Raw genomic sequence first — 10,845 nt, forward strand, 5'->3', positions numbered from 1 at the left:
CAGCTGCAAGATAGCTAGAGAGCAGCTCTCTGCCATTTACAGATAGATCAGTGATTGTTTTCCACTTCCAAAATTAGATTTATTTTTGATTAATAAGCATCCAAACTCTTCTGTATCACCCTAGCTCTGTCAGAAAAGGAGAACAATGAAGAAAAAAAAGCGGGCGGGGGGAACGACGACACAAGGGTGTCAGAAAGCTTCCAGGAATTTTAGTCCACACTGAAGGTATTGGCACCCAGAGAGGACTGACAGCGTGAGTGTCTGCTTGACAAAGAAAGAACTAATCACGTGCGTCTACCATTTAAGTAACTTTCAAAGGGCAATCTGAATAAAGGAGGCAAAGGATTGAGCTTATAGGCTAACTACTGGTATACTGGTTCAAAATCCTCTGTGAAGAGAAGTTTGAGGTCTCTTACCTAAAGAGAAGGCTTAACAACCCTTCAAAATAAAGAGATTGACTTTGCAGTTTTTCACTTTCAGACTTAGATGAGAAAAGTAATTTAAAGAGTCTTAATTTTCTTTTATTGCTCAGAAGGCAGAGTTCACATAGACAAAAAAGATAAGGACTTTAACGCTTAGAGAAAGGGGCACTGAATTTGTAAATTAAGTCAATGCGGAAACCCTTTCTTTCTACACATTCAAAAAATAAAAGTGACCATAAAGGACAAAGAACAGGATGAATGTGTTTTACAAATGCTAGAAACATACATGTATGTAACAAGATTGCTGTATTAGAAACATATGTTGAGGGAAAATTATGATTACATTGGAATGACAGAGACTTGGTTAATTCAAGGTATCAACTGGGAGATAAAATTACCAAGGTATAAAGTTTGCAGATGGGTGAGGTAAAACAAAAGTAATGAGGGAGGGAGTAATTTGCGTACAGGGAGAATACCGAATAAACAGCAATAAATGACACTAGGATTTTGGCTGACACAACAGGGACTATTGGAAGTAAACTGAAGAATGAGATATGGAAAAAGTTAGTCCTTGGACCTTGCCAGAGACTTTCAGGAGAGGATGAGAAAGCATATCAGGAAATGTTTTTACAGATGAAGGAAGTCTGTATTGAATCCAGCGTAACGATCCAGTGGAGGAGTTCAATTACCTAGACATTTCCTAGGAAAATGTTAGTGGGAAAAACTACCAAGCAAGCATGATTATAAGACTAATACAGGATTGCTTCCTTACAGAATATGCTCAAAAGCCACTCAGGCCACAGGAAAAGGGTAATGTGGATATAGTGACTAGAAATAAACTAGACACGATGAATGCAATGAAAGCTGGGAGGAGTATTACAATAAATATATAGGGCAGTACAAGTGGTTGCAATGCCATTAAGACTGGGGGGGTAAGTTGCACGTGCATGTTAAATAAAATCAGACCCTTACTGAACGTTAAATAAATTAAAATTAGCCCAAAAGAATCAAGCTTCACCAAAGGAAATGCAGGGAAAGATCTGAGATATCTTTAAGAACACATTTTCAAAATACAAGTAATTCATCAGGGATGAAGCCAGAAAAAAAACCTGCAATTGTATCAGGGAAGTGTAGTGCTTTATCTAGTCCCATTCACTGAACAATAGGAAAAGAAGCATCTTGTGGCCAGTAACACGTTTGAAACAGCATTCCCCATAAATTCCCCATGACCTGTGAGCCCATCTGTTTTGCTACTGGTGCTGGAAGAAAAATGTGAGTAGATGAGAAGGGACTGCAGATGAAAAGTAGAGACTAGGTGTGAAGAGAGAAACGATACATGTTTAAATAGTTTCTCTGACATGTCCCTGTTTGCAGTGAATGAGGTTCACAAATGACCTTGCTGCCACACACAGAGCCTAATAGCCAACCTCCACAGCACATTACAGGCAGGCACTCACACCAATGTGAGGAACCTAGATTCAAGACCATATTTTGGCAAACAGAGATTGGACTCAGGAAGCTATTTCTTAAAAAATAAATAAATAAATTAAATTAAATTAAATTAAAAAGATCATTTTATAAAAAGTAATTGCATTTATTATTTGGAAGTTTACTTCCTTGTATGGCTCAGTTTTAGCCGCTCTCCAGTTTTCTACAATTGACAGTTGACAATTTGTACGACTGGCCATTGCATGGACTTTTAATAATAACAACCACTAATAACAACAACAAAGTATGTGTGAGTTTTATTGATCTAAAAGTCAGTTTCCATACAGTTTTATCCCTGCATCTGCCTCTGGATCTGTAGATTTTGCATGTCCAACTTTTAAGTCAAAGTTTGATATAAAATTCTGGTTCTCTAAGTAGCTTCTAAAGGTCTCAAGCTCATCACCAAGTTGATGATTAAACAGAAAAAGCAGTATGTAATCCTTTCCCTGAAAGGAACAGTATTTTAGGGGAAAAATAGCAAGGAGTAGATACATGCATAAACATCACAGGTCACAGTATGGCCAGCTGGATTGCTATGTCGCCTGACGTGTGGGTATGTGTACTCTGCCTTGCTTTTCTCCTTACACAGTGTGGTGATTTTACTCAGGTGGGCAGACAAGCTCCACCACAACCGCTCTCTCACTCCCCCTCCTCAAAGAGGAACAGGGAGAAAACACAAGCAAAAGGGCTCAAGGGTTGAGATAAGGACAGGGAGGACGCGCAGTAATTATTGTGACTGGTAAAACAGACTCAGCATAGGGGGACAGTAAGACTTACTGCCTATTCCTACGCAGCTAGAAAAGCGAGAAACAAAGGAAAGAAACCAAAAGCACCTATCCCCCCATCCACCCTCTTCCACCTCCTCCCCCCGAGTAGCGCAGGGGAGTGGGGGAATGGGGGTTACGGTCAGTCTAGAGCGCTTCTCCACCGCTCCTTCTCAATCACTCTTGTCCCCTGTGCTGTGGGGTCCCTCCCACAGGATGCAGGCCTTGCTGAACTGACCTGGCGTGGGCTTCCCACAGGCAGCAGCTCTTCCAGAACTGCTCCCACATGGCTTCATACCATGGGGTCCATCCCTCAGGAGCAGACTGCTCCAGCACAGGTCCCCCACGAGCAGCAGCTCCTACCAGGTCACCTGCTCCTGCGTGGGCTCCTCCACGGGCTGCAGCGTGGAACCCTGCTCCACCGTGGTACTCCATGGGCTGCAGGGGGACAGCCTGCTTCACCATGGGCCTCACCACAGGCCGCAGGGGAACTTGTGCTGTGTGCCTGGAGCACCTCTCCCCCTCCTTCCTCACTGACTTTGGCGCCTGCAAGGCTGTTCCTCACTCCTCTCACTCTCCCAGCTGCTGTGTGGCGCAGTGTTGTGTTTTTTTTTTTTTTTCCTAAATCTGCTCTCACAGAGGCGCAAAACAACATCACTTACTGGCTCAGCTCTGGCCAGCAGTGGGGCCCTTGCCAAACATGGGGCAGCTTCTAGATCCTTCTCACAGAAGCCACGCCTGTGGCCCCCTAACACCAAAACCTTGCCACGTAAACCCATGACACGGCAAGAGGCTCAGACTTTCTCTGCCTGCAACTACTCAAGAAATGAGAGTATCAGTAGCTTTCTCACACCAAGACAATTAGAACAAACGTTGAGGTTTGAAAGCCTATGGTTCTAAGGATTGAAGCCTATTTTTAACATTTTAGATGTTGCTTGGCATTCATAGAGCAGTGTTCAATGGTAGGCCTCACAGCTGGTTTCCTCTGGATTTCCGATAAGCCAACAAATTCCTCCTTCCGTTGATAGTAGTCTCACCCTAGTATACAACAGTCTTGTAGTAGCAAGTCCTGGTCCCTGCCAAATAATTATCAGTACAGGAAAGATCTGAGAAACGTTCTAAATGGATACTGTCAGTAGATGTTTGCAACGATTTTAAAAAATCTGAACAGAAACATTGAAGATCATACCCATGCAGGGAATGTGATTAGATCCTGTTTCAAGCATCTTAGCACTGAGACAAAACATCAGGGAAAAAAACAAAAACAAACGAACAAAAAAACAACTTTCAGATTTGTTTTTGAGAGTCTGAATAACACATTATCTCTTCTCATTTTATTGCTTATTAGACAGTATTGCCATTCACATATTTTTCTCCAACAATGAGTAACTCAAATGGCAAAAAGGTTGGAAAATAGTTCTGAAAAACACCAGTTTAATCAGGGATAGTTCACCAGTCTTGAGCCTGAAAAATGCCACGTCTCCAAATCCAGTCTTTCTTTTTTCTTTGAGTCTTGCTCCTGGCAAGAGGGATCTGGTGCAGAGAGACAGTTCTGCCCAGGAGCAGCTCCACTGCACAGCACAGCAGGGTTGGGGGCTCTGACCGCAGCTGGCACAAAGAGAGGAGAGAAGGAGAGAGGACTTGGAGGCAGTTGGGAGTGGGTGGATGCTGAGAGCTGCCTGCAGGAGAAATCTGCACAGCCCTTGACAAGGTAAATGTCTGGCTGCAGGGCCATGCAGCTGCAGGTCCTGGAAGTGTCTCCTCCTGGGTCTTGTTTCTGGGAGGGCAGTGGGCAATGCAGTAGGCTTTGAGACTGCTGCTGGATTGCACTGTGAGGTGAGGACGTCTGGCAGAAAGTCCATGGAGAGCCATAACCCAGCTTCCCCTGGACAGCCAGGAGCCAAGTGCTAAGCCTCCTCCAGACACTGAAGGGATGGAGCTGGGATGCTGGGACAGTCCAGCTTATGAATATTCATGTTTGTCCATGGGGTGTTCTCCTGGTCTTCAGGCTGCTCTCCAGCAGGATGCAGCTCTCTCTTGGCATCCTTGTGTTCTCCAGGTGCCACAAGGAGAAGACACCTCTGCACTAAGGCCATGTCCTTGCTGCTGACTGGCTGTCTGTGGGCAGCTGGAGTGACGCCTCTGTAGCCCTAGCAAAGAGGGAGAAGCTGAGATCCTGCTCATGCACTTGCAGACAAGGTGAGGATTCTGTCCATCTGCAGTGGGACTGGGGCTTCTCTGCTTTAAGCTCTCTACATATTGGGAAACAGTAGTGTGCTTGTTGTACTCAGCATAAGAAAATCAGCCTTGCTCTATACTGGAGGGAGGTGTTCTTTGCAACAACACTGCGAAGTTCATGGATCTTATAAATGGACTGAACGTCAGTTTCCCCCTTTTTCCTGCTTCCTGAATGCTTCACAGCAGGAAGGACTCCTCTGGAGCCCACAGGAATCCCCGCTCCCAGTGTCAGCCTCAGAAAGAATCATCCGGGACTCAAGCGGTAGAGCTGCAGAAAGATTCTCCTGCAAAGAGAGAGGCTTGGGATGAGAGTGCTCTAAGACTTTCAAAATGTTTTCCTCAGAGAAGTCTCTTCTAACTTTATTCTGCCTTCTCTTTTTCAACAGACAACTGTGTTCAATGTCAGAAAATGCCCAACAGCAGCTCTGTGAGCGAGTTCCTCCTGCTGCCATTCGCAGACACGCGTGAGCTGCAGCTCCTGCACTTTGCGCTCTTCCTGGGCATCTACCTGGCTGCCCTCCTGGGCAACGGCCTCATCCTCAGCGCTGTAGCCTGCGACCACCGCCTCCACACCCCCATGTACTTCTTCCTCCTCAACCTCGCCCTCCTCGACCTGGGATGCATCTCCATTACTGTCCCCAAAGCCATGGCCAATTCCCTCTGGGACACCAGGACCATCTCCTATCAAGGCTGTGCTGCACAAGTTCTCTTTTTCGTCTTCTTCTTTGGTTCAGAGTTTTCAATTCTCACTGCCATGGCCTATGACCGCTATGTTGCCATCTGCAAGCCCCTGCACTATGGGAGCCTCCTGGGCAGCAGAGCTTGTGCCACTATGGCAGCAGCTGCCTGGGGCAGTGACTTTCTCCAAGCTGTCCTGCACATGGCCAACACATTTTCCCTGCCGCTCTGCCATGGCAATGCTGTGGAGCAGTTCTTCTGTGAAATCCCCCAGATCCTCAAGCTCTCCTGCTCAGATGCCTACCTCAGGGAATTTGAGCTACTTGTTTTCAGTTTTTCCTTAGTCTTTGGTTCTTTTGTTTTCATTGTTATTTCCTATGTGCAGATCTTCAGGGTGGTGCTGAGGATGCCCTCTGAGCAGGGCTGGCACAAAGCCTTTTCCACATGCCTCCCTCACCTGGCCGTGGTCTCCCTGTTTGTTAGCACTGTCATGGTTGCCTACTTGAAGCCCCCCTCCATCTCTTCGCCATGCCTTGACCTGGTGGTATCCGTTCTGTACTCAGTGGTGCCTCCAGCAGTGAACCCACTCATCTACAGCATGAGGAACCAGGAGCTCAAGGATGCCTTGAGGAAACTGATGAACTAATATTTAAAAAAAAAAAAAAAAAGCCTATTGTCTTCTGCATATGACTCAGAATGCATTGCAGGAACAAGGTTTTCTTTTTAATAATTTTTCATACTCTGGAGAGTGCCATCACAAGCTCAGAGGTGTGGGTAGTAAGTTCAGCAATGGCTGGCCAGGCCATTGCTCATTGCTTCTTGAGGGATAAGATTTCCCAGAAGAGCAGGGCCTGCTGTATGTGCATGGGAGACATTGAAAGAGAAACCCAATGCTGGTGCTGGCAGGCACGTCATATGTGTGTGGAGAGATGAACACGAAGGAGCACAAAGGCCATCCGCTATTCCTAGAAGTCTCATGAAGGCCAGCTGGGCAGATAGCGTCACAAGGCCAAGTAACGTCCCCTGGGAAGCCACCTGAAGGCAGCTCTGGGACGTTCCTCCTTGAACCGAGGTCTCTGTGCCCATTCCTCATGTCCTGGGGTATCTCAGAGGAGGGCAGAGCAGGGCGAGGCTCCCCACAGCTGAGGTGTCTCCCAGCCTCTGGCAGTGACTGCAGGAGCTCTCTCTAAAGGCATGTGTGTATGAGGTCTGCTCAGATGTGGACACCTCACACAGCCCTGCCATTGCCCTGTGTGATTCCAGGAACAACCCCCAGTGTCCCTGTGAGATTCCTGGAACCCCTTTTGCATAGGTTCATTGCAGATGCCCCTCTCTGTTATGTCACACTACCCCGCCTTTCTCGACCGGGCTGTCAGGCATTTGGATCAGCAAGATTTCTGGGGACTTGAAAAATGTGGGCATCAAACGCATCTTCAGGAAGGGCAAGAAAAAGGATTGGCAGAACTGCAATTGTCACCTCTAACCCTGGGAATGTGATAGGGAAAGTCCTGCCACAGCCTTCTTCAGGCAGTTGGAGGAACCAAAGGAACTGCTGAAACAGAAGGGGAGGGGAAAGAAGGGAACGAGGTGAACCTGCACTTTAGCAAGGCCTTTGCCATGGTTTCCTGGGGTTCCCTTTAGCCACACTGGTGATATTTGGACTGAAAAAGGGGATGATGTTTTTGGGGGCAAGGTGTCAGTGGTACAAAGTCCTCCTTTCAGCCAGTTACCAGCAGCATCCCTCAGTGATGGGCACTTGGGCCAACACTGTTGACACTCTTTGTTATCTCCCTTCATGATGGCATGGAGCGTATTTCTCAATCTCAGTCTTTTAAACATGCATTAATCTTTAATGCAATGACTCTCCCTCAGAGTGCTCTTCAAGGACAGAAGAAATGGAGGAGAAAAAAAAAAAAAAAAAAGGAAAAAAAGAAAGAAGCATTAGAATTGTTGGGAAATGTGTTTTGGTAAATGTGTGTTTATGTAAAATGTATTTTCCTAAATGTTTGCATAAAACTATTGTTCAAGAAAGCATAATTTGATTTATTGCACTTCTCCATGGTGTTGTCAATGGAAAACTGTGTAAATGAATAATGAACATTCATAGAAAAAAAAAAAAAGCTGGTGATGCTGGCAAGGGAGATTATTTCAGCTATTACTTAGAATCCTTTTTTGCACAGCTTTGAACTGTTTCTTCAATCTATTTTCATGGCTGGTTTCAGTTTTCCAGTCAGAGGTGGACACTGCCTCCAAGGTTTCCTTGGATAGCCGAGGGACCCAGGTGGGAAAAGTGACACAGGACCTAGGGGAGCCCTTCTGGAGCACAAGCTGGGGGGCACGAACTGGGGCTGGGCCCCTCAGGGGCTGTGCAGGGCTGCTACGCATGCTGTGCAGGGCCTGCCTACAGCATGCTGTGTCCTTCCATCCCACTAAGATGTCACTTCTGTCTCAGAAACTGACCGTCCCCATGCAGGGAGACAGCATCTTGCAGGTCATGGCAATGTTTGAAAAGCTGCCCCAAACACAAGGACATATCTGGGGAGGTCAGGAGGCAAGATATCAAAAACTGCTCCAGACCATGGGGTCCATCCCTCAGGAGCAAACTGCTCCAACCTGGGTCCCACATGGGCAACAGCTCCTGCCAGGTCACCTGGTCCTGCGTGGGCTCCTCTCCACGGGTTACAGGTCTGGCCTGGAATCTGCTCTGGCAGGGGTCCTCCACAAACTACAACCTCTGTCAGTGCAGGTCCACCTGCTCCACCATGGTCTCCTCTACAGGTTGAAGGGGGACAGCCTGCTTCACCATGGTCCTCATCACAGGCCGCAGGGGACTTCTGCTCCGGGACATGGAGCACGTCTCCCCCTCCTTCATAACTGATCTTAGCACCTGCAAGGCTATTTCTCACTCCTCTCTTTCTCCCAGCTGCTGTTCTACAGCAGCTTTTTTTTTTTTTTTTGCCTTTTTTTTTTTTCTTCTGTTTAAATATGCTCTCACAGAGGTGCAAAGAATGTCGCTTATTGGCCCAGTTCTGGCCAGCAGTGGGGCCCTTATCTAACGTGGGGCAGCTTCTGGATTCTTCTCACCAAAGCCACCTCTATGGCCCCCCACTACCAAAACTGTACCACGTAAACCCACTCCATGCAGTCACACGGCATTCAAAGATGAATGTGAGGGGCCATGGATTTGATCTGCTTGTAGGCGACAAGAAGGAGATGAGAGGAAATGCTCTGATGACCTCAACTCTGCCTCAGGATCTCCTGCCCCAGCAGGAGGAATGTGACTGTGGCAGGGACTGTGAGGTCACTTCTGCCTCTGCAGTTGATAGGGCAACAGCAGCAACATGTCACAGAAAGGGCCTACGAGGTCACTTCTGAGTGACTTTGGCTATCCTCCAGTCTTCAGGCACCTCACCCATTCTCCAGGACCTTTCAAAGATGATAGAGAGCGGTTCGGCGATCACATCTGCCAGCTCCCTTAGCACACGCAGATGCATCCCATCGGGACCCAGGGATTTGTGTGTGTTGAGCCCACACAGACGCTCCCGAACCACTCCCACGTCCACCAGGGGGGAGCCCTCCATTTCCCAGACCCTTTGTCCTATTGCCAGGGGCGAGGAGTCCCGGGGGAGTGTCCCTGAAGCAAAGACTGACGCAAAGAAAGCATTCAGTATCTCTGCCTTCTCAACGTCTCCCTTGACCAGGAAACCCCCCTCATTCAGCAAGGGACCCACATTATCCCTAGTCTTCCTCTTGCCGTTTACATACTTGAAAAACCCTTCTTATTATCCTTTATCTCTTTCGCAAGCCTCATCTCTAGGTGGGCTTTAGCCTTCCTGGTCGCATCCCTGCAGGCCCTGACAACACTTCTATACTCCTCCCAAGAGGACAGGCCCTTTTTCCACATTTCACAGACCATCCTCTTCCATTTGATCTTATTGATGAGCTCCTTGCTCATCCACACAGGTTTCCTGCCCCCCTTCCCCGATTTCCTATTCCTTGGGATGCACCGATCCTGAGCATGGAAGAAGTGCTGCTTAAATGTAGCCCAGCTCTCACAAGCACCCTTGCTTTCGAGCAGCCTATCCTATGAGATACTCCCAAGCAGGTCCCGGAAGAGGTCAAAGTTGGCTCTTCGAAAGTCCAAGGTAGCAATCCTGCTTTCAGCCTTACTTTCTTTGCCTAGTTGCATGTGTGTTGAGGGATTTCTTGAAACAGCAAAAATCCCATGGCTTGCTGTAGCTGAGCAAACCAAGCTACCAGGGCAACTATGAGAAGTTCCCATGACAGTGTTCCCACAGCGCCAAACTCAGAAAATACTGTTACCAGCAGCTGGCCTCAAGGACTAGGTCTACGTGACCGTTAATCACAAAGGGGGTTGTTTTCCTGACTGCTAATCAAAAGGGGGGTTCTTTTCTTGCAGGTGGGGTTGTTTTCTTCTAGTTGTTTGTCTGAGTGCTTTTGACAAATAATCTTGTGTGAAACATTGTCCGCCCCTGTAAAGTTCACTATAAAAGTTGTGCTATTCGGGCAATAAAAGGGAGCAGCACGATCTGACTCTGCTGGTGTCTGTCGTGCTTTCGCCCATGCTTCCTGCAACATATGGGGGGTGGGGGGGCATTTTGGGGTCCCAAAATATGAGGGGGGGGGTCATGAAACATATGGGGGGGGCACAGATGGGGGGGCTCCTGTAGGGTATGGGGGGGCGTTTTGGGGGGTCCTGGAACGGGGGGGGGGGCAGGTAGGGTATTCGGGGGGGGCAGATTGGGGGGGGTCCCAGCTGGGGGGGGGGCATTTGGGGTAGGGTAAGGGGGGCGAGTCCTAAACCGGGGGGGGGGGAGACAGAGTTTGGAGGGGGGGGCACTACCGATTGGGGGGGGGGTCCAAATTTTTGGGGGGAAGTCAGATTCTTATGGGGGGGTGTCCAATTTTTTATGAGGGGGGTCCAATTTCTTTTTAGGGGGTACAATTTTTTATGGGGGGGGTCCAATTTCTTTTTGGGGTGGGTCCAATTTTTTTTTGGGGGGGTCCAATTTTGGGGGGGTGGGGCCCGGGGGGGGTCCGGGCCGGCGGCCGCAGCGCAGGACCGTGATACAGCAGCGGCGGCGGCGGGGGGGTGCCCGAGGGGGGGGCGCGGAGGGACGGCGGCAGCGGGCCGCCCCTCCCCCCAACCGGGACCCATCCCTGCTCCCGCACGCCCCCCCTCCCGCCGCCACTGCCGCCGCGGAGCCGACCCCATACCCTAAACCCCGCCCCCA

The 10,845-nt window shown here is 48.6% G+C and overlaps 1 protein-coding gene and 2 long non-coding RNA genes across 4 annotated transcripts in view; 1 reads left to right on the top strand and 2 right to left on the bottom strand.

The window, feature by feature from the left end:
- The window catches only part of LOC113841075 (carboxy-terminal kinesin 2-like), a 130,532-nt gene that overhangs the window by 73,234 nt on the left and 46,453 nt on the right, over window positions 1-10,845 (bottom strand). The gene's annotated exons all lie outside the window — the stretch shown is intronic.
- LOC140000084 (uncharacterized) lies at window positions 3,747-10,188 on the bottom strand. Its single transcript, XR_011805371.1, has 2 exons — window positions 8,241-10,188; window positions 3,747-7,468 (listed from the first exon to the last, which is right to left on the bottom strand). It is a non-coding gene; the product is annotated as an uncharacterized lncRNA (long non-coding RNA).
- LOC140000081 (uncharacterized) lies at window positions 4,248-5,434 on the top strand. The gene is made up of 3 exons (XR_011805368.1): window positions 4,248-4,385; window positions 4,734-4,873; window positions 5,299-5,434. It is a non-coding gene; the product is annotated as an uncharacterized lncRNA (long non-coding RNA).

The sequence above is a fragment of the Anas platyrhynchos genome, chromosome 31 (genome assembly GCF_047663525.1).
Source record: "Anas platyrhynchos isolate ZD024472 breed Pekin duck chromosome 31, IASCAAS_PekinDuck_T2T, whole genome shotgun sequence".
NCBI classification, from domain to species: domain Eukaryota; kingdom Metazoa; phylum Chordata; class Aves; order Anseriformes; family Anatidae; genus Anas; species Anas platyrhynchos.